This window comes from Rhodnius prolixus, unplaced genomic scaffold, assembly GCF_049639745.1.
Source record: "Rhodnius prolixus isolate KJV_2025 unplaced genomic scaffold, Rpr scaffold_14, whole genome shotgun sequence".
Lineage (NCBI taxonomy): Eukaryota > Metazoa > Arthropoda > Insecta > Hemiptera > Reduviidae > Rhodnius > Rhodnius prolixus.
In genome coordinates, this window is record NW_027411594.1 from 4,208,493 (window position 1) to 4,234,209 (window position 25,717).

Consider the following 25,717-nt stretch of genomic DNA (forward strand, 5'->3'; position numbering starts at 1 on the left):
TTTTAGAAGATTACTAAAATTGGTATCTGTCGAAATCTATTAAAACAATCTTTCGGAGATATTTTCGACAGTTTCGAAAAAAAATGTGAACTCAATCTGGTATCCACCAAGTCCACTTCCTGTAATGATTAAATTTAATTAGCAATTTTTTTTAACATTACATTTTTTTGAAAAAGTTTATGTTGATAATAATGAATTATTGAATTACTATACTGAGTTACCTAAAAGCACAGGACCTCTTTAAGTGGCTCTAAGTCCACTCTTTTCGAGCCATCACCCCCCCCCCCCAACCTTAATTACCTTCTCCCAACCTTAACGTATACTTTTCGAAACCAAATCACCTTAGCTTCTTTTTTTAGAGTATAACTCCCTTGAATTGAGCATAATAATCAAAGTGATTTAGGTAATGGCACACATTTGGTGTATATCCTGTCCGGTTAAAGGGAATTTATTGTGAAGATTTCGACAGTTAGGAGCAAGTAGAATAGAATAAATATTTATTACAATAAATATATACATAAAATAAATATAGAAGTGTAAATGTATTATACATTTTAACCTTCTTAACTAGTGAAGTAAGAGAAAAGTTAGGTGAGAAGGATTGGAATGCAGGGAAAAAAGGAGAGGAAAAACCTGCAGCTAGTGTAGAGAGTTAGAGTAGGATATGTTTTAGTCTTCTGGGTCTGTATGTTGTAGAAGGATCTGTAGGAGGCTATGTTGCGGCATAGTGGATTGGAATGGCAGTCTAGGATGGAAAGGAGTTTGAGCGGACGATTTTGGATAAAGGAGGGTACCGGGGATAATGGACGCAGTCTCGTGGAGTGAGTCAATTCTAGTACGTCGTGGAGAGTCTGTTGCGAGTCTGAGAAATTTGTTCTGGGTTATCTGAAGTTTCTTGATGTTGCTGCTACAAGTCCAGGCTCCAGACTGACTCTTCAAGGAATATCTCTTCAGAAACAGAGCTGCTGGGTGCTTCTAATAGAGGGTTTACAAAATAAACCCTCTATCTTAGGACTTATTGATTTTTTTTTTTTTTCGCAAATGACTCAAGTGTTTAAAAAATTTCATCTTACACTGCAAGAAGTACACTCTGCGCGAGAAGAGTCTTCAATCATGCGCGCAAGCCTTTGTACAAGGTATGAATGTTATAGGTTGGATGTACGAAGTCTGTAAATTAAGTAATGAGACTGATTTTTTTAATTTTTTTTTATTCAAAAAGAATTACAATTCTATATTGTCACCTACAAAATAACTTCCTTCTGAAGCCACACAGCGCTGGAGACGTTTCTTCCACTCCTCATAGCATTGCTCGAACTCCCGATACTGGAATAGCCTTCAGCTGGTCGGTTACAGCCGTTTGAATGTTTTCGACTGTCCTAAAATGAGTTCCCTCCCTTGAGGTGATTTTTTCAACTTCGGGAAGAGAAAAAAGTCACAAGGACTCAAGTCAGGCGAATAAGGAGGCTGAGAGGAGCCACAGGAATGTTTTTTACTGGCCAAAAACTCTGGTTTATTGAAATTGCTGTGTGACAAGGAGCATTATCAGTGATGCAACATCCACTTGTTCTTGGATGTTTGGTCTCACACGAATGACCCTTTTTCGAAGTTTTTCCAAGAACCTCTCGGTAAAAGTGTTGATTGACCGTTTGAAAAACTTCGAAATATGTATTTATATTGTCCGCTTAGTTTTTTTTACACATGCCACACGCTGATGCTGTACAGATGTTTTCTGTGGCTATAATTGTGCCAAATGTGTGACTCTAAAGATAACGGATAACGTTATTAGTGCTCAATTCGTAACCGCACCCTGATAATAGTATCTCTCGATACTATAGCCTTTTTGCTGAAGAGGAGTGGGATTAGACATAAATTTCAGCAAAGGGGGCGGGTCTTCTTCCTTAGCACCGCCTCCAAATGAGGCTTATTGTACTAATTCCCTGTAGTTCTGTTTAGTTAATTTTTTTACTCGGTTGTAATCTTGTACTTACGAACAAGTGCTAGAGAGATGAAAAAATTAATCTGAATAAATAAACGCAAGCAACTGAAAAATATAAACAAATAACGCCCCCTTAAACTTTTTTTTTAAAGGGAAGGAAGGAGAATGGTTTAAATTAATTACGAGTTAAATTTGTTAAACTCTTAATATTTTCTGTTTTAAAATAATTACTGTGAAAGGGCCCAAGCTCAGTTCGTTTACCCATTTTAAATGTTTAATTAAAGTATCTTTTGACAGGCGAACAAGATTAAAATATTTCAGTTGAGTTCTGTAAGAGCTTAGAGACGGGAAAGGGGAGTAAATAGGGCCAAGCCCCATTAAAATACGATGAAAAGAGAATTTCTATTTTCAAAAAGTTGGTGAGAAAGTGAAGTAGGTAAACAGTTTATAAAAATTGTTAGTGTTAAAAAAAAGCTCTCCTGGACATTGCCTATTAATTAAGGTGCACAAGACATCCGGTAGTACCAGCGTCCGGAGACTTCGTTGTTCTTCCTCTCTTCCGGATATTGTGAACAACCTCATTCAGGAAGCTGAATAGGGGTTTTTTGTTTTTTTTTTAAAGGAAGTCTCCAGTGCCTGGAATCCTAAATCTCTGGCCCCTCACTATCATTAAGCCTAATTAATCCTACTCACATGGTTGGGTTGGACTAGTTGATATGCAAAACTTGAAGGGATTTTACTGCATAGTTCGCGGACCCTTTTCTGTTACTACGGGTTAGGGGGAAGCATTGTATTCGTTACAATCTTTTAGGTATAAGTTTTCACGGGAATTTAATTCTTCGAATCCAGATTTTCGAGCCCTTTCAACGTAGACTCCAAATCTTTTTATTTCAAAAAAACGTGTCAGCTTCAACATTAGTAATACCCATCCTTTGGCAACATTTCTGCCGCACCTGAACTGGAATAAAGTAAAGTAATTGCCTATTTTTTAAGGCGGGCTTTACGTCCAACTACCAAATCATGGTGTCATGGACGGAGGCGACTAGCAAACATACTTTACTGTGAATTTCTTTTATTAACCATTAAATAAAATCTAAGGCCTAAGACCGGGAAATCGAACCCAGTACCACAATACATATTAGCTTTACAGGTCTCGCCTCTAACCGCTCGGCTACCGTGGCGATTTTAACATTTCTGCCGCATCTGAACCCTTGTGACTGTTGGCCGGCTATATCAGTGAAAGGCTTTTGATTCATTCGAACATTCTCTATACAGTATTTGATATTAGATAAAGTTGATGTGGGCATTAAATGTAGCGCTAGAATACTTTTATTCTAATGGTAAATCGAATAAATGGAAGGCCAACTTTAAGGATCGGTTTTTTCAGCTTCTTTAATTTTTTCAAAACGACTCAGTAATTTTCATTTTACTTTGAATGTTAATTTTGTTTATTACAATCAATCACTTTAATCTGTAATATTTTCCCGCAGAGATGAATCAACTTTAATAGCATTGAAAATAGTATAAAAGTTAATCAAAGAAAATAATCTTATTCAATGAAAAATGATCGTCAAAATTATTGTGATGAATTGTAATAATGGAAGTGATGAATTTCACAGAATCCATTTAGTTTTATAAATGAAAAGTGATTGCATTTGGTTTCATTACAATATATGTATATTTTGACACTTTTGACAAGTAAAACTATATTACTTTTCAATCAAAAGTTTGGTCGTATTCTGAATACAAATAAACAATAATACGATTTTTAAATATTACTGAATAATTTTGGGCAAGGCAAATATAGTGTCTACGTTACTGTGACGGTTCTACCATCAGTGCTCAGCTGAGGAACTCCCAAGAACTTCTTTTATTGATCTAGGAAAGCTACGGAAAGAAAGGCACCCCCACCCATTCAATAATAATATTTAAGCTTATAAAATTTCTCATCATGAAAATTAAGGGCACTTTTAGAAAGTCTAAAGAATCTGCAGGCTATCTGATTTCTGGGTCCAGCATTCCCCAATATCTGCTGAGTGAACTAGGGACTTGTAAGGAAACCACCTTGTAAAGCTTGTGCTTTTATTCGAGGTAACATTTCTCCAGATTAAGATCCTTCTTTCCGGTTTTAGCGTGTAACAATTCTCTAGCTCATTTCTGCCTCTCCTATCTTCGGCTTTATATCCTACCTTTAGTTGGTTGATTGATTTATTGTAAGAACCTGAATTTTTTGCACTCATAAGCTGATGATTCTCTTTCATTTTCCATTTAATTTCAATTGCAGCCATTAAACGATTTAATCGACTGAAGAATAACATTCTTTTTTAGCATTATACGTTTCAACGTAAAGCTATGAAGTATTGTGGTATGCGGGATTCGATTTCTGATCTAGGCTTTTGGATTTTGTTTAATGGTTTATTTTATGAGAGAAATCCATATGTTCGCTAGTCGCCTCCGTCTACGACTTTTAATTTGGTAAAGGATTTTTATTTCAGGGCGTGAAGCCCTGCTGAAAAAAGTAGGCATCACTTCACCTTTTTTTTTGCTTCAAATTTAACCATCGCGTTCATTTTTCTTTATTTTTAATGTAATCGCCTATTTTTTCAGGCAGGCTTAACGTCCAACTAACTGCCAATTAATTTATTATATTAATATTTTATGAATGTAAATTTTTAATTTAAAAAGTGTTTTAAAATAAAACTGTTTCATTGAAACTTCTTATAAATGTTTAAAAAATAAAGACGAATTCCTTGCTTGCGACTATCAGCATGTGCCAACAATACGTGCTCCTTTTACTGATTGAACTGTCTGGGGCTTTGTAAAACGCTTACCGTATGTTAAAAGGGTTATAGGATAGAAAGGAATTTTATGTCAGAACTTTTACTATGCATGACAGGATGAAAACGCAATACACGCGGAGAACAATAAGATCTCTCTATATTGGAAATTCTGTTAGAGCCAGGATATAAAAATGGGAAAGATGAATTTTTACCAACAGCAAACTTTTTTAAAAAAAAATTGAGGAGCAAATTGATGGGGGAGAGTTCATTGTCTAAGGGGGTGTTGAAGAATGAAGACAGATAAGAAGTGGGAATTTATTAAACTTCTTGATACGCGCTGACTTACTGAACAACGGAGTTATTTATATATTTACAAGGGGCAGTGTATATATTGAGAGCTTGCAGCAGGGAAAATGTAGCTAGCGACTAGCGATTTCTTCTTCTTGGTGTTGGTTAGACCCGTAGCGTGTTTATGTGCAGCGTGTTTTAGATTTTGGAATGAAGGGAAAGTTTAGTGTTAGTTGATTGATGTGAGCAGAGGCTCTGACATACTTGTTGATTTGACGTGTTAGAATGACGTCTCCTTTCTGAGAATATCAATATTCTCCACCGCATCCCTTGTAAGCTGCAGAAGGAAGACTATAGTGAGTCAACCTCTAGTGATTGGTTGTTATCTTCTATACTTACTTCCTCTTCTTTGTACTCAAGGTAGAACGGAGATTTCCAGTGATTGCTAGATATCGTAACTTTGCACGATTACTGTACATTTCTTGAACGAGAAGTAAAATGGAAGAAAAATACTCTAGTGTGGTCATTGTCTGCAAATACAGAAATTAGAGCAGTTAGATTTTCAGCTAAATCAGAATTTCAGCGACTCAAGTAACTCTTCTTAATAATATACCAGAGTGGTATACAAACTCATCTCTCTTCTAGCAGCAATAATCTTCATCGATTTTTCTGGGAAATTGTTTCAAATGAAAATTGTTTTCCCAACATGAATTTATATACCTATGATTCTTAAGTTGAATGAAAATAGAGTTCCAGTAATTTTGGAGAAAATCTTTTAAAAAGTGAATAATGAATGAAAATTTTGATGGTTTGTAAAGTAAAGTAATCGCCTATTTTTTCAGGCGGGGCTTAACGTCCAACTACCATTTACTTGGTGTCGTGAACGGAGGCGTAGCAAACGTACTTTACTATTTCTCATTTAACCATTAAATAAAATCCAAGGCCTAAGACCGGGGAATCGAACCCAGTACCACACAATGCATATTAGCTTTGCAGGTCTCGCCTCTTAATCCGCTCGGCTACCGTGGCGCCATTCTGATCGTTTGCTGGTGGCCCAAAGAAAATATAAAGATTTAGTACAGCTTCCTTTGATTTTCCACTTCACACACACACACCTACCTTTCTTGCAGTAGATGGTTAAGATTGAACTCTGAACTGTTCTGAGTCAATTTGTGCATTTAAATAATTTAACACAGTAAGTTTGACATTTTGGCCACCATTTAATGCTATCAAATATTTATTGGAAACCTGTCCGTGACTGTGACCTTTGGCCAAATTTTGACAATCAATTCTATTCAATTAACTATTTAGTTTTTCCGATCTGACAACGTTTTCCGGGCATAAAATTTAAATTCAAAGTAAATTATTCAACTGTTTTATTATATATACGATTTCAAATTTATTGTATGTTATTTACAATACAGCTTACAAATTTATAATTCAGCCAATCATAAAATTTTAAGTACATTTACTTATTTAATTTTTTTGAGGAAGAGGCGTATCAATTTCTTGGTCGCCTTCTTTGGACTGTGGCTGTCCGTACGCAATACTTTGTCTGGCAAGCGAAGAAAACCCTAGATTCTATCTTTATTATCCCCACATCTGCTGGTAGAACGTAGCTTTAGTCGATTCAAGGATGTGGGTAGTTATTTTTTGCCATCTTTTATCTCACTAAAACTTGTTTAAAATAAATGAGGCAAACTAAAAGCATTTTTGAATCAATTGGATGGTTGAAAATCCAAAACTGGTTAGAAATGAGAGAAGCATGCGGTACTATGATGAATCAAAACCACAATAATGGCCAGACACCATTTTCAGCAACCCACCGCATTTTCAGTAAACAATAAATAAGTTATAGCAAACCACAAATATTATATTTTTTCAGGAAAAGGTCGTTAATTGGCTTCTAGCTCATATTTCGGCTCCAATATACGAGAATACATGATTAAAATAAGGCAAAAATTTGCTCGTGATATTTTGAGTTTTGTAATATAAGCAACTAGAGAAACAGCCGGATTTATAGCTTTTTGAGCTATGCACATATTTACTTAAACCAAGTGTTAGACTCTATTATATACGTAGCTCCTTTAGAGCGGTAATTACCTGTTACTCAAACAGTCCCCTTTCCTGATTTTAATGTTTACCCATCCCAAAGCATATAAATCTTGCCGTGACGTGTTATATAACCTGAACAATTATTTACGTTTATATTAACGGCTAAATAAATATTTATGTAGTATATAAATATAATGTGTGTTTCTGTAAAAAAAAACATTGTAAATCTAAAAATAAACTTCATATTTAAGCCCTATTTACATACTCAGCTCCTAAAAGCAAACAAACTGAATGTTTACTAAGGATGAAAAAAAATGCAGAAAAGCCTCATGTCCCAACTAACCGGATATGTTCACTTTTCTCGCCCACACATACGCACAAAAGAAAGAACTTCAACAAAAACACTTTTTTTTTGTGCAATCGAGCTTTAATATAGCATATATTCAGTCAAAATTAGAGACTAAAGTTTTAACTTTAATCTCTAGTTTAACAATATCTTTTACTTAGTATAATAAATTATTTCTATAAAATTCAATCTCATTAGAATTTCATACTCCTAGTAAGAATGCAATGATATATTTTACGTTGCAGTTAGCGGTGCCTAGAAAAACCTATAGAGAAAATACAGATCAGGAAGTTTGGAAAACATCCTAAGAAAGCAAACATTGTCGAGGTATCATTACTAAACAAGTCTAGCCGGTTCATCTATAGTCAATAAGTCTGAAGACAATTGTTGAAGATATCCCGCTAATTATCTTAAATGAAAACAATACCAAGTGCTCTAGATGCTTGACCAAAGATGACCAAAGATCCCCTCTTGAAACGTTGCTTTAGTCGATTTTGATGTTTAGTCCTAAAATGATGAGTGATCCTCTGGTATGTATTGCTTATTAAGATGATATAAATTCAGCGCTCCCCCAGCTTTTAAAAGCCTAATTTAGTATTTTGCCACCCACCAATTAATTGCTAATTAGATTTCAGAAACTGTGAGCTTCTTCATGATAAAGAGGATTGTCTTGTTTGGGCTAATCTTGCTAAAGGATTGATCCTGCTAGTATTAAAGCTGCTGGTAAAGTTGTCCTAATTGGCACGTTTCCCTTCTAATTTAGGATATTTACTAAGTTGGTCTTATTATTGCCATCTAATACTATTATTACTAATGAACGTTATTTCTATGGCAATAAAGATTTTTTTTTGGTTGCTGATTCTTAGATTGTTTTGATGAGTCTAAACAGTACACTCACAATATCCTCAAGCTCCTTAATCTTCTTTCTAAATAATCGTAACAATTCCCGAAAAAATAATTTAAATACAATAAAAAAAAAAAAACACTACTGTGAACCCAAGAATTTTCTTGGTCTAATTTACGCATTTTCTTTTAATCTTAATTTTAAAGCACATTATCAATTATCAATGTTATTAACTAGTTGTAAAACGTAAATTACACTGAAATGACCCTTTAGAAGGAAGGCAGCACCAAACTCAATACAGAACTACGTCAAAACGGTTTTTTTAAAGAAAAATTATTTAAATATAAATTATAGATCAACGTATAGTTAAATTTGTTGTGTTGTAAGAAAATTGAGCTTTCTCTTGAAAAACCTGTGATAAAAAGTCAAGTTTATAAGATCACTTCGCATCTTTTTAAAAAATTTAAATCGTGTTTTATTTTAAAGAATTATTCTGAAAATTTTCTATTTATCTTAATCAATATTTCTTAAATTGTATATCATTTAAATGGTTTTATTATTTTATTCAATTTTAAATTGTGTAGTGTGGGCGTGGCTTGTTTGTTGGGGGCAGTGCCTGTTTGATGTGGGCGTGGCTTGTTAGATGGGGCCATGCCTGTTTTATGTGGGCGTGGCTTGTCAGATGCGGCCATGCCAGTTTTAAGTGGGCGTGGCCAGATAACATTAACACAGCTTCCTATTAGCTCGACAATCCGCCCACAGTTCATATTTTCAATCCACCAATGAGATTTTTGAATTGTTTATTGCTTATTATTTCTCATTAAAATTCATTTGAAATTTTTTTAAACAATTTTTCCCCCATAGGTATTTGATATAAAATCAGAATATGCAGTAAAATGAAATAATAAAAAATTCACTAAAAATTGATATTTTTGTTACGTAATATTTACTACTTAATAAAACTAATGCGAGTAGAAATGAAATAGCTAGAAAATATTGATTACTTAATTGAAAATATAGAACGAAAACTTTGCTTGTTGTACATTTGTGAAACCTCCATTGTCTGGCGCTATTTTACAATATGGCTGTCGCTTAACAAAACAAAACTGGTTGTACGGAACTCGAATATTATCTATTACTACAATTCACACCTTGTTAGATTCGAGAATACTACTCCAATAGATTTGAACACTTACTGGTTATCACTTACTGGGAAAACTGAAGCCTAAGTTAACATCTTGTGTAATGATGACCAATATCCTTTACATCAAGTGAATAATCTGGATTTCCTATTTGGCAATTTTCTTAACGTTTTTTAAAGAAATCATCTGGCATCATCTTTGACTGTTGTCTTCAATTGGTTTCGTTCTTTCATAAGACTAAAGAAAGGTTCAGATTCACTTGCTTTTATTTGCTATTTTCTTTACTTCTTTCAATCAGAGAAACGATCGATTCTAATTGTTTTGACTATACATGAATAGAAAGTATCTGAAATGTGCAATTTCAATGTTGTTCATGTTTCTTATTTAATGTCGATCAGATTCCCGCTTAAAATTACTTTATCTAGAAAAATTTGTTTTTTTTTTTTTTTTTTTTTGAAGGTACAGGGAAACTGTCATCTCGCTCATCCCTCCAATCTGTTAGATCAGTAATCCATGCATAGATCTACCATCTGAATCAAGGCAGTCAAAGATTGTCCTGGAATTTCATATTTAAGGAAAATCGGCTAACCTGAAGTGCTCTATTAAATACACTTCACCAAACCTTAACAAAAAGTGTAATTGTAATAATTACAGAAAGAGTAAATGTGTGAGCTTCACAGGTATACCAAAAAAGTGTCTTGCATCATGTTTTCACTCGCAGCTCACACAAAGTGAGAGGGAAGCTTACATTTTTAATCATACAAAGAGACCTTGGAAAAGTTGAGCAAAAAAAATTATCTCACTAATCAATAGCCCAGCTTCCTGGTAAGTTTATAACCCATTTCTTCTATCCTCGGATGTACTTCTTCTTCTTCTTCTTCTTCTTAGTCTGCACTTTCTTTACTTTCATTCATTATTTCTTGGGTTTTCTTTATTAGTAAGTACTCCTTAGCAGTGTATTTCTTCTGGTCAGTTAAGATTGGTGGGTTAATTGGTCGGACGGTGTGCCTCTCTGGATGAAGATAGATGGCCCTCGTGTTTTGTTCGCATTTACTATTACCAATAAATTGGATACGTTGCAGTCTACAACTATTTTTCAAAATCAAGACTACTCTGTTTAGAAGTGTCCTGAGAAACTTGTTGCATAATTGTTTTTGAAAAGAAGTATTAAAGAGTATCTGACGTAATTGTAATTACGATTAATTAATTTCATTTTCCTTTAAAATTGAATAATCTTTTTTTTCTTATAAGATCAATTTAAAGTTGTTCAAAAGTGACCAACTAGAGAAATGATACTTTTAAAGTAAAAACCTGACTCAGAAACTCAATTTTGGTAATTAATCTGTCCAATAGGATCAGGTTGATCAGGTCAAAACCTAAACTAAAAAGTGTAATGTTCAAATACACCTAATTCGTCAATTGTTTTTTTCTTACTATAATTAACTTTCTAAGTGTACTTTCAAATAATCATATCTTCGTTTATTACAGTAATTTTTTTGCAGCATCTCAGATCTAATAGATTTCGAGAAAAATGTTGCTAAAAAAATAGCAGTTTAAGTAAACAGAAATTATTTCGCAAATCTTAATCAACGAACTAATATTAGACGACCTCTTAATTATTAATTAATTTAATTCTAACAGTAATTAGGTACTAATATCCAAGATTAATTATTATTTCTAAATAATTTATGATTTCTGTTACAGGTAGGTGTTGCAGAGTAACGAGTAGCCATTTTATGATTGAATAATTAACTGAAGTTATCCAGTTTTGTTCGTGGTTGTTGGCGGTTTGAGCCTAGGATCACATTGGGGGAGTGGAATTGCCACCGGTGAGTTGTCGTACTTATATTAATGGAGAGGTAATTAACTGTTTTATAAAATATTAAATTACGTCATACATGCTTCCAACACTTCGTCATCTACTTCACTTACTTTTCCTTCTTGAGCTATATTCAGCAAGGGAGGCTTTCGAAGCTCTGGTTGTTTTTAGTGATGCATTTAAGAACCATTTTGGTTCTTCTTACTGGTGGTAGGCTAGGCGACCCTTACAATATTTAATTCAAGATATATGAGAACCCTTTAATCTGAACGTATTTCTTGGAAGAATGTATCATTCTTCAGCACTAGAAAACTTATCAGGAGTCTTAATCTTATTGCTTAATGGACCGAATTCTGTCAGAAAATGTATTGGCGTTTCTTAGAGAGAAGATAGATAAATAAATATAATCACTAATATATATATACAATAAATACAAGCATGAAGTTTCAATATGTAATTACATTACAACCTTCAATACTTATTATAATGGACATCTTGAGGTGTAAAGAATAGAGAATGCAGGGAAAGATGGAAAAACCTGCAGCTAGTGGAGAAAATTAGAGTAGGACATGTTTGATTATTCTGTGTGAGTAGGGAATAGAAGGATCTGAAGGAGGCTTGTCGCGGCAGAGTGGGTTAGAATGGTAATTTAAGAGTGGAAAGGAGTTTCAGCAGTCTATTTTGGTTATAGGCGTGTACGGGAATAATGGATGCAGTCTCATGGTCGATTTTAGTGCGTCGAGGAGAGTCTGAGAAATTACGAGTTCTGTGTTGTTTTGAGTTTCTTAATGTTTTGCTGCTACAGGTCTGGCACCAAGCTCCAGAGTAATATTGGCGTTTCCAACACCACCACCACAAATACGTTTTCATTGTCTTTAATCCCGGAATGTCCAGAGATCCAGAATAGTTTAATCATACTTCTCTGAGCTGGAAGGCAGTAGGAGGGCATTTTACTGCATTCTCCAACAAACTTAGAATCCTGCTGGGTTTAGTTTGTGCTTACATCAGAGAAGATGCTTAATATTGGGCAGAGGCAGTAACATGAAAGATGAAGGTGTCCTAAGAGGCGCCTGTTGCTAATGAATTCCAGTAAATTTGGTTACAAAAATTGCTGGCGCTTAAAACAAACTCCAAATTCTTTTTGTAAGAAATCTCCAACGGTCTTAAGATGTTATACAAGGTGATACAAAGAATCATGATATTACTTTTTTGTTAATCATTTGTTTTTTCTCAATGAACGTTTCTTTTGAAAATAAGAGCATTACTGTCTTGTTTTCTCTTTGATTCCTTTGTTGTTTAAAAATTCTTTCTAAACTGCTTAGCTCTTCTCGAATTACTCCCTTCTTCTTAGTATTTTAATGCTTTTCTACTTCTTACTGATCATTTTATTTAATAAAGACGTAGTTCATGGAGTAAAATACTTTTAGTACATTTTTTGGAATTGACTACAGAATCCTTTATTCTAGCATCGCGGCTAATGAATAATTATTTAAATTACAATTTTATTGTTTGGTTTATTATTTGTATTGTTTATTGTTATTGAACCTGAGGTTCTCAAACTTATTTCGTGTACCGCCCATTTTGAGAATCAATTATTTTCTAGCGCCCCTAAAATGTTTAACTTTACCACATCATAAAGATCACAAATGTAATCATTAATTTAATTACCATATGAGTCTTATCCTGTTTCTGAGTTCAAACTTACATTTTAAATGAGACTGTTCTAATGAGAGCAATAAAACGCAACTTTATAAATAATATTTAGAAATACTTTTATTCCAATTAAAACATTTCAATTTAAATTTTAAAACTAATCTAAGGATGAATCTGATGAATTTTAACTAGTTTGTCAATATCAGGTTGATTTTTACACAAAAACAGCCGTGAGTCACAGCGTTCAGTAACATGCAAAACGATTTATCTTTCTAGTTGACAGCGTTGCACAAAATCCACGTTCACGACCATGGGAATGCCATCAAAAATCGTTAGAACAATCGATCACAATCCAGGGTACAATTGCGGGATTGGCTTTTGTAGCCAAAATTAACGAAATAATCGATGTATTGGTATTGATTTTAGAAAAACACGAATCAGCCAAGACCATCGCCGTCCCCTAAACCTCTTCAACACCCCCTTTGGGCCCTTAAACCGCCCCCCCCCAATAGGCCTCCAACGCCCACAAAGGGGCGACATCGCCCACTTAGAAAAAGACTGGTATAAACAATATTTTTTTCTTGAAAGATTGAAAAATCCATTCTTTAGAATAAGAATTCCGGATTATAGCTTTGTTCGTTGGATTACAGTGAGTAAAAATTCATGACCAACATCTTCTTAGCTGTTGAATATGAGCTATTGGAAACTAATCCTAAATTATCAATATTTATATGCTATTAATTCTAATATTTGCAAACGCGAGTTGAGGAAGAACGTACGGCTTGCGTGGTCCTAATGTCGTACATAACACGTCTAGCTTTCATTCATATAAACTATTGGGTATTGGTATTGCCTGGCAGGGTTTGATTAAGTGGACATTCGCTGCACTAAAGGCATACGGACCTTTTGCCAGGATGTATGTTGTTACCTACGAACGAACTGGTAATAAAGGGCACCGATAGTTCGATAATCGATTTTCCTGAAAAAATATTTCCTCTCTCATATATGGTTGCTGCTGCTGCTGCCTTCTAAATATAACTTTTTATGATTGTCCAGTTTTATTTGGAACCAATAAATTCTTTTCACATTTGTTTTCCCCACCCAGGGCAATGTATTTCCTTCCTCGTTAATTTATGCCCTTTATTTATTGGGAATAAATATTAGAAGGATATTTGAGTATACATATATTTGCTTTTTCCCTGAAAAAGAATCTAGACTCACCTCCTACCCATTCTAGTGTTTTTCCATTCAAGTTCTATTCTTTGAAAGCTACCTGAAAACAGATGCCTCTCGGAGACCATTCTCAGTTCACAAATTCTGGATATTTTATATTTATTTTTAAAAAGCATTTGATCGTGAGGCATTATTGTTTTAACTCAACAGATCTTTTTTTATGAAATGATCACACTATCGTTGCAATAAAAGTTGAAACAGAAATGAAGATCTTTATCCATTTTGGTCAGCTACTTCATTATCTCTACTTACAAAAAATGTTAACTTGGAATTAACTTAGCTTGTGTATTGCGAAATGAAGTGCGTGCAATTTCTGTTGGAATTAATAGTGCTTTGCTTTATTTACTGGAGTGATTTTTATCACGTCAACTTTGCTTTGATATCACATTTTTATTTACCCTGAAACTCTAAAAACAAAAAGTCAAGCTTGTTTTAGGGTCAATTAGTAGGTTCATCACTATCTATCCTCTTCTAGCGCCTAGGCAGTGTTCAGGCCTTACATAATCTTCTCCATTCACTCCTATCCCTGGCCAGCTCCTTCCCCTTCCTCCAATCTACACCCCTTCTCGAACAGGTTCTCTCTTATCTCTTCTTCCCATGTCCTTCGAGGGCGGCCGCGCCGTCTTCTTCCTTCTGTACGTGCTTCGTACTCTACCCTAGAAATTCTATTTTCTGCCATTCTCATTACATGACCGAACCATCTTAAGTTGATTCCTTTTAACGTAATCTCTATGGCCGGTTCAATGTCCAGGTCTCTTCTCGCTGTTACATTCCTGGATTCTATCTCCCTCTTCGATTTCCACTAAAATCTTCCTTAAATAGCGCATTTCCATCGCTTGGAGTTGGCTCCGATGTCTTCTCTTAGTTAGAGTCCACGTATTCACTAGAGTAAGATAGAATCGGTAGGAAAACAGTTTTAAAAACAGCGACTTTGACTCGCGCAGAAACTTCTTTCTTTCCTATAAAACTGTTCCTGGTAGCGTGGCGAGAAAACCTTCCTGCCGCATCTATTCTTTATCTTATCTCTTCGTCCATTCTTCCTTCTTCACTTAGATGGGCACCCAGCTATTTAAACCCTTTCACCTGCTCCAGTACAGTTCCCTTGACCTTCAACTATAGTCTTCTCTCGCTGTCACCAACTACCATAGACTCGGACTTCTCCTACATTTATCCCAATTTTAATTTTAGACAACTCATACATGAGAACTTTAATATTAAACTGAAGGTTCTTTTCAGAATCTGGCTGCCACCAGTATATCATCTTGCATATGCCAGTATACTGAATCCTACCATCTGCAAATGTCTGCAACCTACGTGTAACTTCTTCATTCTTGCTTCGCATTTTTTAATGATCTCATCCATTGTTAGAATGAAGAGGTCAGTGTTTTCAACTGAATATAATATGGTACTAGTTATCGATTCTCAAGTTTCAAAGCTTGCTATCTTCTCTGCCCTTTGAGGAACTATAGAAAGACAAAGCCGTTTCGAGAGTTCGAAACGGATTTTTAATCAATGAAAAAGCTTAAAAATAGATAATTGTTAACATTACCGTTATGACAGATTAATTCAAAATGTAAATTTACTGGATGAGAACATTTGTTGAAATGAAGACAGGTTTGATGCACTTGACAACATGTAGTTCTGCAACGATGATGTTCCTTGTTTTTTCTACATTTTTTCACCCTGCGTTTTGCTTTGCCTTTATATTTTCTCTCTCTTTCTTTCTACTCTTTAATATTTTTTTTTTTTCTGGGTATTTCAGTAGAGCTAGCCACACAACAGACCTTCGTACACTGACAGCCATAGTACCTTGGCTACATTATTATGTGTTAGGATGACTTGCGACCTCATTCTGCACTCCACACAGGGATAGCTTTACTCACAAACCCTCGAGACACAGCATCGCTTCTTTTTTAGCCGCCTCCTCTGATCCCTTCCTCTCTTCTACTCCGACACCAACAACTAGTCCTGGCTAGTGTTCATCATATTTACGCTGCTGTTACAACAAACACACCCCCTGCTTTATACATACATAATGTACACACACAAAATCTGTCCCTTTTTATCTTACATAAAATAACTTGTATACAAACTTTTATACATGCATTATAACAGGCAAGATTTTATGTAAAGATTACATGTAGAATAGCTTTTTTTTTTTATATATATATATAAAATGGAAATCTGATATAATAGTGGTACAATGTCGAGACATTGTTCAACTTGTGACCTGAAGCTAGATAAATTAGTCCATAAATTCATGGAGGTGTCTGTCTCTGGCTGGACCTTAATCATAGATCTAGGACCTTGTCGGGACAGTGTTTCTGTGCAAATCAGACCAGTACAAACAGCTGACCCGCTACGAAATTAAATCAAATAAGAAGTCGTTACCTTAGTAATTATCCTCCTTTTATTGACTAATTTCTTCATTACCTAATAAAAACTGATGTGAAAATTCAAACGACTATCTCTTATTACCATTCTTAAGGCTCTAACTTCACAAATTTTCATTTATCTTTGGGATATTTGAAAGCTGTTGTAACAGCAACGCGTATATGATGAACGCTAGCCAGGACTAGTTGTTGGTATCGGAATAGAGAGGAAGGGATCAGTGGAGGCGGCTTAAAGAAGCGGTGCTATGTCTTGTGGAGATGTGAGTGGGCATATTGGAGGAAGGAAATCTGTTTTAGGACGCTAGCTCTGAATAAATATGCCCTTAAGGGTTCTTCAGATCGGAAGAACTCTACCGTGAGAAGGATTGGGTACTGTAATAGAAAACGTAGACGAAACTGAAGCTAAAATAAAACTCTCTTAGATTAGAATTGACAGAAAAAGTTTTATTTAACGGGAAATGAAATGAAAAAACCGGAAATAGAAAATAGAAATAAACTTTAACTCTAAAACTCTTGTAATAGTTTCATCTTAGTATTAAACGAAACTATATACTAACTAATTCCTAGGCTCAATAAGAAATTATTGTTAAGCAAGTGCGCAAAGTAAATTACGGTAGGCGAGAGAAATACTCGTATTATGATATGCAGATGCCCTGGCCTGCAGAGGATCTAGAATAAGTATCCCGTTTTTATTGTTGGCAATCATCATTTAATGGAATACACGGTCAGTTAGAGTCTAAAAGTTGTAATAAAATATAGCAAACTAGTACTGTCTATGCCATCTAGCGGATATTTTCCTGCAATAAGTACCTCTTTTGCCCTGCAGATTGTTTACTTACTCGAAAAAAGACTGCTAGGCTTTTTAGTTAATTTTTGCGCTAGTGTTAGTAGAATATTCAGAGCCTTAGACCCTTGAGAAATATAGTAAGAGAAAGTCATGTTAGTGGTTCAATTCAGATTATATTTTTCAAGATGGAAGTTGCGGTGAATCCATCTGAGTAACATTTGTCATTCTCATGCTCGACTATTCTCTGGAGGAAATTACTATTTCTCTTTTTATGACTTAGGTTTGAGATCTAGTTAAGTTTAAGTGGAGAACATCTCAGGCTAGTAGAGTCTTTCTTCTAACTGCTCGGTGACGTCTCCTCTTTGTAGAAGCCGGTCACGTTCTTCAACGGCTCGAGCATGCCGATTTATTTGACTTGGCGGCTCCTTGTTACTTCTAAAAGCTGATGTCGAACTAAGAACTTACAAATTCTATAGTGAAACTAATAATGTGTGCTTAATGATGACAGTCTAACATGACATATGCAACAAAGTAGATATTCAAAAAATATAATTAATTATTATCATTTCCTTGCCTTGTATTAAATTTTATAAGTGCTGAGCTGTAAGCTCTTACATCAAGACTGACAATAGAAACAGGAGAGAGAAGTCGTCGCCTCAGTCTTCGAATAGGTTTGTCAGAAAATGTCTGAGGTTAGAGCTGATGTCGATAGGATGGTGAAAATTTCTTGTAGCAATATGATGATTACTTAGATGAAAGGAATCATTCCTTAATTGATTTCTTAAGAGACGTAATAAGGAACATTGGTTATTCAGCGAAGCATTTCAGGCTAAATGATGGGTGACATTAGTTATTGGAATGCTTGGCTGAATCCCCCGCACATATTTCAAGCTTTGTAATACGTTTCAGTAGTGCGTTTTAAATCCATATTTTGTTGGTCAATGATTATCTGTCGAATAGTTTGTGCTAGTAAAGATTTTTTTGTGTGTGTTTTGAGTCTTGTGTGCATATTTCGAACGTACAAAAACGTAGGTTTTTGGGCAATGCCCGTCTAAGGGCCAGTCCGGGTGTTGAGAGGACACGCTACTTTAGTGCATCATCTTATACAGTTGTGGTCTTACCAAGTCTCGCAAGATGTGCAGCCTGGGATAATAAGACTCTTTGTAGACGATTTTACGCATCACTTTGTGATAAAATTATTATGCCAAAACCAGATTCGTTATTGTCTTTATGGAGGCAAAGGTTTCTCCTCCTGAAATTGATGCTTCTGGTTAAACGAAATCTCCACCAGCTAGGTTCGTACAAAGATGGGAAACTGAGTTCAATTTTCTTTAATTACTACACTGTATATTTTTTTTTTTAATCTATTAAATTTATTGCTGGCGGTAAATGATCTGAAATCACTTTTAGCGGACTTGCTTTGCAAGATATCCAGTTGCTGGGCAGCCCCTTCTTGTGGAAGATATTGGTTTTCTTGGCTGTTATGAAGTGTTTCCGGTGAAGAGAAACAATTTGCGAGCTTTGTGTAGCTTTCAATTACAGAGGCCGTGAAAGAGAGTAAAAAAAAGCTTTAATGAAGAAAGACTGTACTCTTCTCAATGAAAGCTCCATGCGGGCCATATTTGTTTCGAGATCAATGAAATTTAATACAACCAGTTCACTTTTGTGACGAAAACATCGAGCGCCTCTTCATTTTTTGTTCTTCCTCCCACTTGCTCTTTCTTCACCTGACTTATACTTCCTTCTTCTTCTGCCCGAGGTTATTTTGAAGAAGATAGAATTCCTAAAGGTTTTCTCGCTTGAAACGTGAAAATATTGTTTTTCATTGTAGTTCATGGGTTTAATAAACTTTGAGGTAAGCACACTAGAAGTACCTTATCTCTTTACTTTGTTAAGTTTGTTAAGTTTTAATTTTTGAATTAATTAGTTGGCAGATTGCATACATTTGCCACGTTTTGTTATAATTTAATTCAACGCCATTCCTCCTCTCTGGTCTCCTTCTTGGTCCCTCCAGTTTAGTGAAAGATTAAAAGAAAATGAAGCAATTGATGCAAATTTTACTACACTTAACCGCGTTCCACCAATCTACAATAGTCTCATGTGATATTCGAAATGACAGCAAATTAAAAAAAAAAGGTGAGAAAATCAAAAACGTGTAATGACGCAATGCTGCAATTGACGGAGTGGTGTATATGATATGTAAGTTCGCTACGCAATGGCAAGCATATATTCGCTAGAATCTCGTGACAAATAATAACATCGACATCCTCCAGCAGCCAAAGACAATGCTTAGTTACAGCAGCAGTATGTTGCATAATTCGTTAAACTTGGGTTCAGGAAATTCGAGTTAGGCAGATTGTTGATGTTGTCAATGTTCTGGACATCATTAATCACTTCTGCAAAATATAGCCGAGATACTCACAGAGTATAGGGGACCAATGTTGTAGAACAGAGGTGTTCCTGGTTGTATATCTAAATGACCGTTATAATGCTGATTGGTGTAGCATAATTGTTGTTATTATAATTCTAACCATTCCTCAACTGACTCCTCTGCTTTTATTTTCCTTCCTATCCTCACTTTCTGCTAGAAGAGATGGTAACTCGTGAGCGCCCCTTTCCACTTAGCCTGTCAACAATCCTGGGGTAAATTGTTTTCTAACCCTTCACTCGTCACTAGTGGCTTTTTAGATTTCATTTCAGTAATCCTTTTTACGTTCGTTTTTCATAACTACTACTTTACTAAAAAAGATTTCGACTATGTTTGGCATTATCTGAGGAAATTCTCATTCCCTAGAAAGCATACTTGAAAAATGGATAATTCCCGGAGTGATGCTAGAGAATATATTTAGTCTAGTGGTTCTGCGTAAAGTGACCCCAGCTTCATAAACTTACTTCCATTTAGGGTTTTATTAGATTCCATATAATAAATAAAATCACCAACCCTAAACTAATATTAGATAAAAATAACTGGGTCAAATGTTATTTTCATTGATTCACGCTTCATTTGACATCCTGTTTCAGTTTAGTAATTTCAAGTGACCATCGTATAAAATAATTTTCTAAAAACACAAAACTTATTATTTTTTTCTTCTTGGTAATTTTTGTTATTTATTTATTTATTTTTTCTATTGTTTATTGTCCACTTCATTGCTTTAGTTGATAGGATTTTTTGTCGTTCCTCTATGTACAATTGTTTATTTATAAATAGTTTTTATTTAATATCTCACTGTATGGTTATGTATTATATAAACCTCAGCCGCTCAACTGAGCCAAAATAGCTCACATCACTCCCATTGGCCTACAAAAAGAAGGCACATCTTGTATCTTTTGTATTCTTCTGTTAGGCTCCTCTTAAACTGCCGTTGGTCTTATCGAAGTAAATTTTCTTGTCAGCCCCTTGCGTTACATCAGACCAATCAGATTCTTTTTTAACCAATTTAAAATTTTAAAAATCTGTTTAAAAAAAAAGGACACTCGTAGCAAAAAAGAATATGAATGCTGGCTTAAGTAACCATTTCATATTCTATCACAGAAGAGTCTTTGCTGGAAAATAGGATTTCCAAATAATTCTCATTATTTATTTAAAATGAAATTGAAGCATTTTCCTTTCTAAAATAATGTAGAAGAAAGATTTATATTCAAGGATTCTTTCTTGGTGAATAATTTACATATTTATTTCAGCTGAGTGGCAAAATTGGATAAAGTGAGCTCTTTTTTTAAAAAAATTTCATCTTTGATATGTGACAAAGGGGAAAAAAACACATCCTTACATCTTCTATAAAGAAAGAGAATGTAAGTGAAAGTTCGTGGAAGATTCCAGAAAAAGTGATCCAGAGAAAATAAGAATTGTATACAGAAATATGATATAGATGAATGTAGAATGAAATGAAATAGAAATAACTTATAATAAATTGGAAAAAAGGTCAGGGTCCCCTTTTCTTATTCTTCCCCTCAGTGAAAGGAGAAGAATTCGGGTTTGAATTCCTTTTTAGGAGTCAGAAAGCGTGCGGATTGTGTTCGTTCATTTCATCAAACCAGTTGGCATGAGAGTGGAAGGCTCATTACATTTTAATTTTGCAGTCAACACACTACATCTCCATACTTGAAATATCATTCTCACATACTTAGAAACCCATGGTGTTATCAAAAGATAAAACTAAAAAAGTATATTTTTAAATATGTTCTGATACTTGTTACTTGATGCAACAGTTCTTAGAGTAGAAGCTGAAACTCCTCAATAAGTATTCTCCGTTCGTTCCAGTCAGTGGTCTTAAGGCGCTAACTTCTGACCCAAACTTGTGCGGCGTTGTAGATTTAATTAGGAAGCAAATCTTAACTGAATAGTATTCACTTAAATTGGAAGGAATGTATGTTTACTAAAAACCAAAAGATTTTTCGCATCATCTTCAGTTAAAGAAAGTTCACAGAAATAATTTCCCATATATTCTATCAGATTTTTCGTTTAATTAAAATTTAACAAATAGTTCCCTCCAAAGTGAGACACTTCTCTGGACCTGTATCTCACGCTTGCTAACTGAAGATGTAATTCTTATTATGTACTTATCTCCAAATATGTTTTATTTTTTTAAATTTCTTCTTATTAGAAGTTTTCATTTTATTACATTGGAAGAATAATCCTGGCTATACCCTGCCATAATGTTAATAATAAAGTCATGCTGCTGGTTCTGCACTTAACTTTCTGTTCGCCCCAAGGCACTCTGTACATACAATTTTTATTTATTTTATAACTGTTATTTTTTTTTTCTTATAATTTCAAATATCAACTATAAATCAAGTCTAAACGGAACAGCAGGAAATTAAATGTTTGCTCACGTGCTTGAAAGAAAAATATGAAGGGCGAATTTATTGTCAATAAATAATTAAATTTTCAAATAAGTTTCAAGTTTTGTGACACCTGTCAGTGTTACAATACTCGTACCTAGAAGGTTATTATTAGAAATGTAGCCATAAAATTCTATGTACCAACTTAGTTTGTTTTCTAACTTAAACCCTCATTTATGGAAGATAAATTAACAGCTTTCTGTTATAAGTTGTATGAAGTTTGAAATTATTTACAGTAATATGTACGGTTTATCTACTTGTATTTGACTGAAAATTTAGGGGTCTAAAGAAAAAATTTATTCTTGATGAGTAACGTCCAAAATCTATGCTGTTTAAAGGCTCGATAGGCTTAGACAACTATCCCGGTGACTCCCAACTAAAGGGTACATTAATGCCTGTGAGCCAGAAAGCTTTGATTCATAATGTCCAATCTATCGGTGAGTTATTATGTCTTTCGACTGGTCATAACTCTCTTCTCAGATGATAATGAAGACCTGGATCTACTAACAGGCTTTGGTGTTATGTGCATATCGTATATATCAAACGCAGTGATAACCGAAAGTTGATACTGTGTATAAGGTTGAATGGCATGCCATCTCCCCAATCAGCTCGATACTTGTCGAAAAAGATACTTCATGATTGTGAATCTTTCTGCAAGAGAATATCAGAGCCTCTACAGTGCCAAACAACCCTCCAAACATTGCAAAAAGCATGAGTCATGAAGTCCTCCCTCACCGAGAAGAAAAAAAGTAAAGAATTTACTTCAGATTTCTCTGATCAGGCTTTCCCAGAGGAGGGTCAATGATTAAGATCCTCCCTTAATGTCTGACCAGTGCTTCATATCCTGTGCCAGGCATAGATAGTTAACCATAGTAAGTAACCATGGGATTGGTTTCCCATTTTTTGAATACTTTCAACTGACTAGTCGCGGAACCAAACCCAGTCGTAGTCGCCTCCTGAACTCTGAAATGTTTTTTTTTTCCTGATCTATCCTGGCGGCTAACTTTTATATAGCTGATGAGGAAACTCTTTTGATTGGGTCACGTCAACACTAAGTAGCTCTTGACTACGAATGGCAGTGTTGATCACATATATCCAACCGTTGCAATATCTGCAACTATTGTCTTTAGTTAGGGCATTTAAACTGAAGATAAAGTGTAGATTCCGTGGGGTTTTCTTTTACGGCGTTTTCCTTAAAGGGTTTCTTCAAGCTCCGCCTCTCAAGCGCTGGTCTTTCTCATCTTTTTTTTTTTAGGTGGGGTATCCAATTCCAGACTTTCTCGGGCCACTTGTTTGGGGTTATTCGATGTACATGCCCATCCCATCTTAGCTAGAGCTTCCTTTCCTTCAGATCAATTCTTTTCTTTAAGCCCATTTCTCTCAGAATTAATTCATTTTTTTTATCCAAGTGAATCTTGTTTTTCTTGTACATCTCCTTGGGAACAGATCGCAAAAAAGAAGCCCGTGGGAACAGTCCCATTGAAAGAATCTCTAATGGTAACCACTCGTAATTTTAGATTGTTAACAGATCACGATTTCTTGATAATGGAGCCGTCTTGCTGTAGAATTGGTATTGTCCATTCAACAGTATGATGCCCCCCCTGAGTTAGCGAAGGTTATAATGAATGCAAATCATCTTCTAATAAGCTCCTTCTCTGAACAAATCGGTTTTCTAACTAACTTTATTACATTGCACTTTTTCCAGTTAAATAGCAGAATTAGGAAAGCTTGAACACTGCTATTAAAGGAAAAAAAACTGAAAACGCGAGTCGTGCTATTCACACTAATGTTAGGTAATCAGAAGTTCTGAATTATGAATTTACCGATGGATTGAAATTTATCCAAATTAAATGTTAATTAATTTTGCCTAGACTTATATACGAAGAAAGGCAAGCGTAACTTTTTGAATCCCTCTCAGCTCCTTCGGAAATACTTTTTAAATACTTACGAATTTTTTTTTTTAAGTTAATCAGATATGTTGCATAAGCTTCACCATTTATGCCTGCATTTTTTTTGCTTGAATACAGATTTTATATCATTTCTCTTTCATTACTGAGTTTCTCTAAGTATAAAAAAGTTTTTTTTTAGTAATTTGTCACATCGGAAAATAAAAGAAAACATTTACTGTAAAATGTAAAGACAATTTTTAAACATTTTTTCCGAATGTTCTGTTTCAATTCCCGATATTAGAAATAATAAATTTGACAGTATTCCAGTTTCAAGCGCTTAGAGTAGTACGAGTATAACCTGTTAAAACAAGGAACAGAATATTTCAAACCTAAGAGAACAGCAGAAATGGAGCCCAAGTTTGAGTGAGAGGCGAAATACCCTTTAGGGATTACATTGAATAATTATGTTTGTGAACTGGGTGTGGAAACTTCCCCAGTAGACAGAGCTTTAGTCCAGGGAATTCTGTGACACAGTAGGTGAGGTGGTGGTGGGTAGGGATTGCAGATTGTTTGGCAATTACAGTTAACGGTACAAAGGGAGGACCTTTGTGTCTTTGATTGATATTGCAGATCGTTTTCGGATAAGTTTAAACTTTATTCAGGTGAGAATTGTAAGTTAGGCCTTATTTATTGTCCTCTAATACTTTGTTAATTTCTAGAAAAAGTAAAGAAGTAAAGTAATCGCCTATTTTTTCAGGCGGGGCTTAACGTCCAACTACCATTTACTAGGTGTCGCGGACGGAGGCGAATAGCGAACGTACTTTACTATTTCACAATTAACCATTAAATAAAATCCAAGGCCAAGATCGGGAATCGAACCCAGTACCACAATGCACATTAGCTTCGCAGGTCTCGCCTCTTAACCGCTCGGCTACCGTGGCGCCTCTAGAGAAAGTAAATAGAGCGACATTTCTGCACAATGGAAGTAGTGTATAAATATGGCACCAACCAAACATGGAAATGGAGGGAAAACGTTTTTTTCTGGTTAGAGAGAGTACATATTTCCCTCCAAATAATAATGGTTTCATTATTTTCAGTATCATTTATAGGTTCATCCCTGAGGAGTTTCAGGGTTTGAACCCAACCCGCAAATACAGAAAAATAACTGCAAGGCGGATAGATATGTACCATTGAGGTACCGTGGATCGTAAAGTCCTCAGGAGTATGTTGTGCGACATGTAAACGCAGAGACGGAGAGTGTGAGTGAAAACATTATATTAGTGATGATTGAGAGGATGACCCAGACATCCCAGATATATCATTGCCAAGTTATACAGTTATACGAGAGGTCGATTCTGCAATATCCCAGAGTGTGTGACAGTACCTCGCCCATTTCTATCTCCTGCCAAATAGACGCATAGCTGGTCTCCATGCCGTCAGTCGAACCTGTGTATATATGGCAACCGAAAATGGATATTTACGAACGACTGGGACTAGGTGTTGCTTTATCATTTAGTCGTGTGTGTACATAACCGCGAGATGATTTGTAGTGTTTGTATTATTGTGGCAACTAGCTCTATTTCTGATATTTCTGAGAAGGTAGTCAATGTTCACAAGTCAATCATATTTAAATAAAATTTTTGTATTCTCATTCCATTTTAATTACTTTTAATATTGGAAATTCGAATTTGTAAGTAATGAAGCCCCCTG

At 35.0% G+C, this 25,717-nt stretch overlaps 1 protein-coding gene across 24 annotated transcripts in view; it reads left to right on the forward strand.

The window, feature by feature from the left end:
* Positions 1-25,717, forward strand: part of LOC141451698 (uncharacterized) — a 221,597-nt gene that overhangs the window by 110,361 nt on the left and 85,519 nt on the right. For 20 of the 24 annotated variants that reach the window (XM_074123226.1, XM_074123227.1, XM_074123229.1 and 17 more), the window contains one exon: positions 11,096-11,220. The exons of the other annotated variants lie outside the window; for them this stretch is intronic. The gene's annotated coding sequence lies outside the window, so the exon portion shown is untranslated. The remainder of the gene's footprint in view (positions 1-11,095; positions 11,221-25,717) is intronic. 24 annotated transcript variants of the gene reach the window in all.